This window comes from Anthonomus grandis, chromosome 17 (genome assembly GCF_022605725.1).
Source record: "Anthonomus grandis grandis chromosome 17, icAntGran1.3, whole genome shotgun sequence".
In the NCBI taxonomy this organism is placed as follows: domain Eukaryota; kingdom Metazoa; phylum Arthropoda; class Insecta; order Coleoptera; family Curculionidae; genus Anthonomus; species Anthonomus grandis.
In genome coordinates, this window is record NC_065562.1 from 10,046,601 (window position 1) to 10,054,914 (window position 8,314).

The window sequence follows — 8,314 nt, forward strand, 5'->3', positions numbered from 1 at the left end:
AACGCTTCCATTAACCAACAACAAAACCTAATTGAAATAACACAATTACTATAAAATTGTGCATATTTTTTTACTATAGCATTCAATAGTCTAGAGTTCTCCTGATTTTTGTCATAAAACGTAATTAAAACTTCAATTAATATTAAGCAGACTGCAGCAGATTTTTTAAATAAATTTCATTTATTTGTAGAGCTCTGCTTAGGAAGATAAATTGTGATGAAAAATATAAAAAAAAGGAAGTAAATAATTAAAATGTTCTCTCAAAATTTGCTTAACTAGGTTAATAATTGGATCTGTTATGACCTATTTAAGATAGACTTCAGTATTAAGTATTGAGTATTGCTTCTTCTAAGTAAGATAAATTGGCTTCACTTTTTAAAGATAAATAATTAGATAAAGAGTCGAAAATTCCGAATAACTTCAAGGAATTCTTTGTTGAAGATCTTATGGTGAAAAGTTGTCTAGTCATGCAATGATAGAAAAGAATATTCTCAAATTATGGTCCTTTGATAAAGTAGTTTTTTTTTTACTAGAATACTAGAAGCGGATCTAGAAATAACCTTAAAATATTATTGAATTTATTCATAAAAAGAAATAAAATGACTTGAAGCATAGTTTTGCATTTAATCCTAAAATATGCTCGAATTGGTTATTAAATCAAATACTTATTTCTTTCTTAATTCTTAAATCAATCGATTTTTAATTATCGTGAATCTTGTTTAATAGTAAGAAGTAGGGAATTTGCAATTGTATTTTAAATGAGTTACTTTCCTAGAGTGAGATAAAAAGGTGTATCTAAGTAGTAAGAAATTGGTGTTGGTATATAACTCATTAGTGGAAAATCTCAGATTTAGTCTGTAAATAATCATAATTCTAAGCTAACTCCATTTGCTTTCTTAAGATAACAAAATATTCACAAGACCATCAAAGTATAAGGAACTGAGGTCGTCCAGAAATTAATTTTCTTAACAGGTTCTACCTTAAGTGATAATCAAATATCGCCCTATTTAAAAAGGGAAGTTAGCTTAAGTAGGGTAAGTAAGTTTCGCTTTTTCAAGGTTGATTGCTAGTAAGCTTTGATCAAGTCAATTTACAATGATTTACATATTTGATACAAGTGTTTGTTCTACCTATTCCCGGTTTTTGCCTATAAATACTCTAACAATACCCTCTCATCAGCAAATGAGGTTATAAAGTTACCTATATCATCTTGTTAAATAAGTTGAATCTAGTACATTAAATAAAATTGGCTTCAAAACCGTTCCGTCGGAAATATCATATAGAATATATTTTATAGTAGGTACTAAAGATCTCTTTGACTTCTACCTTTTGTACTTTATGTTGCATATAACGTTTTAAAACTGATAAAGCTATACTGCAAGATTCCACATTTTCCAAAGTATTTATGAGCAAATTATAATCAAGTGAGTCTAACGCTTTTAACTGAGCACAGGATTAATCAAGTCTTAACATATACGTTTTTATTCTCGTTAAATATTTTCTTGATCTATTGTACTGGAAATTAAAAAACTTTTTCTAAATCCAAATTGTAATTTTGAAAATCCAATATTTTTTTAAGAAACTCATTCATTCTGGTTTAAACGCTTTTTTAAATATATTTACTAAATTCGATATATATCCAGACAGGATAAATACATTGCATACATAGCCCCAGCATATTCTGATTGTTATATTAAAACCTGCCAGAAATATCTTATGTCGCACTTAAAATGTGCTAGGTATATTCATAAAATATGCAAGTTTACCCATCAAATATATGCGAGCAATTCTATAATATATCCTGGGCATAACTCTTGTGAATGATCTTAGGCATATTTTAGTTCCTGTACCCGTAATATTTTTTCATCTTTTAAAATATGTCTTTACATACCTAATAATTTATACAGCGTAGTAGTATTTGAAAGTATTGTAAGTATTGAAAATATCATGCAAAATATAAAGAACGGTTGGAAAAATTCAGTATGGAATAACAGTCATAGAGATTGGAAAAACTAGAACCGCAATATTTTTGTCAAGGGGTGAGTCATATTTAAATTGATTAAGGAAAACTGTTTTTTTAGAGATTAGATTTATTTAAAATGTTGATGGTTTAAGAATAGACATAAACACTTTTTTAATTGTATCATATTTTAAATTGTCAATACCAGGAACCGGATAGATTTCTTGTAAAGTTTTAAAATAAATGAAATGCTTAAGGGTGGACTTAATTTTCTAAGTTGCTTAATGCTTCTAGATTATCTGGGAATCTTAGATCAGAAGTAAATAGAGAATGCTTAAACTTAGATCTAGATGCTCCAAATTTTCAATCACTTAATTTTTACATAATATATATATATATATATATATATATATATATATATATATATATATATATCCTCCTGGGACCCGGAAATGTTTTTGTTAAGTTAGGGTTGTGAGGCTTTTGAATATAATAAAAAATACATAAATAAACATTGTTTACTAATAACTTTTATTTTTTTTTTCTTACTTTGACACATACATGATGTCCATTAAAATGGATGTTTTCTTGGGATTCACTTTGTGGGTTGGGTGTATTTGTCAAAAGTTAAGTGGCAATATCAATTTTAAACTCTAAATATTGTTGTATTTTGCGTGGAGGGATTTTAAATATTTTTTTATCTATTCGATAAAAAATCCATGAGTTAGCCATTGCTTGATCAAAGAAATGGAAAATGACCCTTACGGTCCATTTTTTTGATCTGGCTCGAATTCTATAATAGCTAATCATTCGGTCTATCAAGGCTATTCGTCCCATACAATCGTTGTATTTAGCAACAATGTAAGGTCTTTTAATCTGAGTGTATTTAGAGTCTTTCTTAGACCACCTTTTACACTCATCGCTAGCTTGAATTCCTAGAGCAGTAGATGCCAAAAGTACAGATTTCAGATCATACCATTGTACAACTACTATTTCGCCATATTGTCTTACAATTTGTTTCGAGCTACCTCTACCTATCTTGGCCATCATTTTTTCCGAAGTTAACTTTGCTGCCGCTGGTACACGAGATTTCATAATGGTTCCAGTACAATATTCCTCTTGTTGACGAAGATATTCGAGAAGTGGTATTGTCGTGAAATATCTATCGCAGTACATATGACTTCCAGAAAATAATGTCCTTCCAAGGCGAACAACAGCGGAAGGTCCAACACCAAGTCGTTACAAAATCATCTGGAAAAGTATCTTTTCCTTGGTATAATTCAAAGTCTACGACAAGACCATCAGGGGCAGCAACAACAAAATTTCTTAAGCCCTCTGGATTTGGCTTTCCTCTAACAAACTGCTTCATTTTACAACTCCCTGTAAATGGGATCATCTGTTCACCTACAGCAACCACTTTTATAATAGGACGTACTTTCCAAATTTGTCAAAATTGCGTACCTCTTCAGCGATGCTGCCATCAATGACGATTTTCAGGTTACTTCTTATAGCAAAAAATCTATCTCGAGACATTGTATCTGCAATAGCTGAAACTTTAGTGGTTTTTGCCCAGTACATTCTGATTTTGGGATTTTTTAGACAGGACATCAAACAAACTATTCCAAAAAAATGTCTAATCTCATTAAGAGTCAATTTAAGAGATTCTCCTTTATGTTCAACGTACCTTGCATTTGTGTAATCATACACTTTTTGGAATAACTCATCTTCAAAGTACATAACGAATTACGATTTTGCAGTCCAATCATACCGGAGCTCTGCGCTGCATTCACTAGCGGGGCCTTCAAAATTTAGAGGTGCAAAAGTATCATCTCTTCTCCAAGACTTTCGCTTTAAAGGATCCACAGATTGCTTGGGTATTTTTAAGTTTTCTCTCAGGGCACTAAGAGGAATTCTATCTTCTTCTTCTTCCTCCTCACTGCTGCTTACTAGTTCTTCATTAATTATTTCTTCTTCTCTCCCCATTAAATTATCCATAGTTTGAATTTCTTCTTCATCATCAGACATTTCAATGTCAGAGTCATCATTTCCAATAATTTTTAGTATTTGCCCCAATTTTTCGTCATCTTCCCCTGGCCGAAGCACTCTTTGATTGCCAAAAATTCCTAAACTAAATTTTATGAGTTAATTTAAAATGTGCATGAGATAGACCCAATGTCCATTTAAATGGACGCGAATAACTTACTTAGGGTAATACAAAACTTATTTAATTTTTTTATTATTGTAATGTTATTTAAAGTTGTCTGTTAAACATTTGCAAATAAAAACTTTCACAAAAATCATTAAAAAACGTTAAAAAATAGGCTACATACCATCATAACGAGAACCACATGCAGCCGTCATCACAACAGAAAACAAACAACCATAGATAAACAGTTTATAGGGGTTAACAACTTGCAAACAACTGATTCCCAGCACATGTGCACAATTAAAGTCGACCGAATCGGACTAGGCGGCAGCACCTAAGTGTCCAACGTAGTGGATGCGAGGTCTAAGCTGCTTAAATAATAAATGAACGAAACTGGAAACATAAAACTGGCATGTCCATTTAAATGGACGCTAGGTCCCACAAGGATATATATATATGAAATTTAAGATACATTGCAGTCTCGTTAACTTAGGAGTTAAAGGAAATAAGGCCGGACTTAAGAATTTTTTTGTTAAACGCATTCTTGTAAAATAATTATCAAATAAAATTTTATTTATTTAATTTGCCGAGACAATAGAAGAAAATTAAGAAAAGCAAGTCATAGGTGATAATCACTAGTTGTTGGTGGTCAAAAAAATTAAAATGACTCTTGGTGTTAAAATCTAGTTGATTCTAAGTCTTCAAAACATACATATCACACACAAAACACTACTGATTTCAATTGTTTTCATCTACCACAATGACAAGCTGGAATTATAAAGTGCTAGTTATCTATTAAAAATCTCAACTGTAAATAAGCGAATGAGTTTATCCTTCCGCACTTCGTTTAAATGCAACAGTGTATAGAACTGTAAACCTGTTCTTAATGAAGCTCAATTTAGGAAGAAATAGCTTATCACTTTGTGATGTTATGTCCGTCATGGAAACATTGATCGGTTTTATCGAATGGCTAGATTTTCAGCTCAGCATAACTTCTACTCTCGTGTGGCAAGAGGGTTGCAAGGTACCATAGCTAATTAATGCCTAGTCCAGGAGCAAAACTAAACATAAAAGTGGCCAAAATGCAGCAAATAAGTTGTTGACTGTTGATTGGAAATTTTCACAAGTATGGCGAAAAAAATTAATATTAACTATTAAAAAAACAATGAACACGCCATGCAAAATAGAAAACATATTTAAATGAATAGGATCTGATAAACAAAAGTAAGGAGAGAGTAGGTACTGGAATATGTTAAATCTGTAGTAAAAATACACAATAGGAATCCACCAATATAAAAATAATGAAATGTAATCGTATAAAAAACGTAAAGAGTTGAAAATAATTTGCAAATTTTTGACAAATATTAATATGCCATCGGTAAAAAATTTCCGTATTTTGTTTTAAGGTCAATAAGGTGCATTCACTTTAAATAATTACAATTCCACTATTTATCGGTCATATAAAATTTAAATCGAATTTTTTTGAGCTTTATATGTAATTAAGATATAATAAATAATATTTTTAATAACGGGCTATGCTGTAGTTTTTTTATTTTTACCCTTTTTTTAGGGAGATTTTCTTAAGTAGAATACAACGAATGAGTTATAGGACCAAGAGTCGTAGATTCGAGGAAATGTACTTTTTCTCGTTGTTCAATTTCTTCTTCTTATTATACAATAATAATATACTAGAAAAACCTTTTTTTTTGGAACCTATGGCTCTAAACTTTTAATTTTTATATCGGCCATGGGCAGCCCTCAAGTTCGTTGAGAGTATATTGTATTCTTGCAAAGTTGTAAAGTTGTACTGCGGTACATTGGGAAATGTACTGAAATAGTATGCAAGTAGCTCCATTTTACGATACGCTCTGATGCCTATTAATCTGAATCGTAATGTAACGTTTTCGCAAAACGAAAGCATAACGTTTCATGCATTGCTATTACGTTTAGCTTTAGAATATTTGTTGATTTTAGAAAAGCATCAGACTATGTGAATGAATTCTCCAATTAAATTTCAAGTTTTTCAGGACATAAGCTTCAAAATATTTTTCAAGAAAATGACCCGTCATAACACTAAGGGAAAATGACGTCACCTGTCAAGTCCAATATATGTCATTGGCAGTAGGTACACGCGGGTCAAACCATAGTCGACTACGGTCCGCACGCTCTTGGTGTCGGTTCGTTTGTTTAAACATTGACTGCAATCGAGTCGAGACGTTCACTTGTCTCTTTAACCATCGGGAGTTCGGTACTGGGGTTTTTCTTTGGTTGCGTGGTCGGAGTCAATTAATTTTTATTTTCAGTCGGTGAAGTACCCGGGTAAGGGTTGTTGGGGGGTTGGCGCAACTTCGCGCGTTTTGGCGGGTTTTTTTGTTTGAAAACATTTTATAGTTTTTGATTTTTGGGTAAGTACGTTAAATTTTTTAGATGTTTTACGCTTGTAAATTTATAACTAATTGCAAATAGTATGAAAACTATATAAATACGTTTTAAATAAACTCATATTCTTTCTTTTTTAATTTATATTTTACTTAGTTTCTAAAATTTTATTAAAAAATGGCAGGTAATAAAAAAATAATATAATATTTTTTTAATGTACCTTTCATAAAAGTTTCATTTAATATAAATTAGGTCATAATTAATTAAAAATTAATATTTAAATATTTCTTTGTTTTTTTTAATGCCCTAGAGTGAAATCCAGACTTATTTTTTTAAATAATTTAGCTCACTCAAAATATGTCAATATTTGTGATAAAATTATTTTATGCACTTCTTTATAATCGTCAACAATAATATACTTTAGTCTAATGTAATTGAATTTTCAGTTGATGCATTGAATGTACACATTTTTATAAAATATTTTTCCCTTAGATTTTCGTTACATAGTTTCTCTAAGTGCTTAATTTTATTTTTATTATTTAAATTGGTTCTGATTTTTTTAGTTTCGTTTTTGTCTCTTTTTTAGAACTTCATTTGTTATTTCATTTATTTATTTATTCATTTAATAAATATTTTATATAAAAAAAATCTTTTTAAGAAATTTATAAACTATACAATTTTTATAAACTTATACTTGTATACTTTATTTTATATACTAATCAAAATTATTAAACTTTTTCAATATAGCTTACGCAAATTCTTGACAATCACTTCAAAAATTAAAGAAAAGCAATAGCATATGTTTTAAAAAAAATATCTTAAAATTCCAGATACTTCTGGAGATATCCAAAAAAAAACGGAATTTTTCAAAATCATTTTTACCTTCTACTGACTTTATTTAAAGAGATATGGAAAAACTAAAAACAGTTTTTTATTGCCACTTTTTATGCTCTACAATATGATGCAAAAAAAATTAATCCGATGTTTCGTTTTTTTTTTCCGAACATCATCAACTTTATTTTTTCTTATAGGCGCCATATTGGATTTTCTCATTTTTAAAAAATATTTTTTATTGACTTTAAAATGAGGTATCGCACTGGATTATATGAATGGGATTTCTTAACAAGTTCATCTGGGAAATTATCATCAATCGGATATCTCCGGAAGTATCCGGAATTTTAATATTTTTTAAACGTCATTTTATTAGGCTCCAAATTGCGCAAATTTGCCTCCATTTAATCGACCCCGTAACTCTTAGGGCTTCCGAGATCCCAATGGTCACCCTCGAACTTGGGATACCCTGTGCACTAAACACCCATGTAAAATTTTTAAAATAAACCTACAATTCCTTAGTCAAGAGCATACGGTTGACTCTGTCAAATGCCTTAAACAAATCAGATAAAATCCAAGACAGCAGAGACATCAAAGAAAACAAAAAATGCTATTTAATTTAATTAGTGATTTAAAGATCTTTATTAGCACATTAAGATGCGTGAATTAGCACATTGAAGGACCGTGCTATTTTTAATAGCACATTGGAAAAATTTTCCAAAATAATTAGTGATATTACCTTTATTGCTCTGGTTATATATCAATATGAGAAATGTAAATGCATTCCCTGAGCTCGTTATTAAGCTGCAAGGTCAAATAAAAAAAAGCATGTTTTTTTTTCGCAATTGCCTCAATAGTAAATTATTCCCAAAAATATTTGTAAAGACATCAAAATCATCGTAAATGAAAACGTATTGAATTAGACTGACATGACAATAATGAATTTTAGTGACTCATTAAAAGCATTATAGTTATATTTAGAAAAGCCAAAATCCAAA

General features: G+C 30.1%; 1 protein-coding gene across 1 annotated transcript in view; it reads left to right on the forward strand.

Moving 5' to 3' along the window:
• Positions 1 to 6,258: 6,258 nt before the first annotated feature.
• Positions 6,259 to 8,314, forward strand: part of LOC126746094 (elongation of very long chain fatty acids protein 7-like) — a 120,809-nt gene continuing 118,753 nt past the window's right edge. The window contains exon 1 of the mRNA XM_050454201.1: positions 6,259 to 6,511. The gene's annotated coding sequence lies outside the window, so the exon portion shown is untranslated. The remainder of the gene's footprint in view (positions 6,512 to 8,314) is intronic.